Source organism: Lathyrus oleraceus, chromosome 7, assembly GCF_024323335.1.
Source record: "Lathyrus oleraceus cultivar Zhongwan6 chromosome 7, CAAS_Psat_ZW6_1.0, whole genome shotgun sequence".
Lineage (NCBI taxonomy): Eukaryota > Viridiplantae > Streptophyta > Magnoliopsida > Fabales > Fabaceae > Lathyrus > Lathyrus oleraceus.
Genome location: NC_066585.1, coordinates 61,533,353 through 61,533,990, shown reverse-complemented (window position 1 = coordinate 61,533,990; position 638 = coordinate 61,533,353). Strand labels below are relative to the sequence as shown.

The 638-nt window shown below is 41.2% G+C and overlaps 1 non-coding gene across 1 annotated transcript; it reads left to right on the top strand.

The window, feature by feature from the left end:
* Positions 1-325: 325 nt before the first annotated feature.
* Positions 326-432, top strand: LOC127108868 (small nucleolar RNA R71). Its single transcript, XR_007796370.1, has one exon. It is a non-coding gene; the product is annotated as a small nucleolar RNA R71 (small nucleolar RNA).
* Positions 433-638: the final 206 nt, after the last annotated feature.

Below are 638 nucleotides of genomic sequence, written 5' to 3'. Positions count from 1 at the left end.
TCCACATATCTCAAAATCCGACGAAACTGCGACTACAGTATTCGGGTTTATGCACATATGCTCGACCTTAAGGGCTAATGCGTCCATTTTAGCTTGCATCATGTCTATAGAGCTTAGTTCATGCACTCCTCCTTGGGCTTCCTTCTTCTCAACTATCGCACGTTCGACTCCCCATGATTGATGGTTTTAAGCCATATCTTCAATGAGGGCACTAACTTCAGGGTAAGGTTTGTTCATCAGAGCACCGCTTGCGGCAGCGTCGATGGTCATCTTCGTGTTATAGTGAAGTCCATTATAAAAGGTTTGAATGATTAACCAATTTTCTAAACCATGACGTGGGCATGCTCGTAATAACTCTTTATATCTCTCCCAAGCTTCGAACAACGATTCTCCTTGGTTTTGGGTAAATCTAGTTATATGGTTTCGAAGAACGGCAGTCTTACTTGGGGGAAAATATCTAGCAAGGAATACTCTTCTAAGGTTATCCCAAGTCGTAATGGAATTGGGTGGAAGGGAATCTAACCATGATAGGGCTTTATCTCTGAGGGAAAAAGGGAATAATCTTAAACGTATTGCCTCAGGAGAAGCTCCATTGGTTTTAAAAGTGTCTGCTAATTGAAGAAAGATTTTTAAATGTT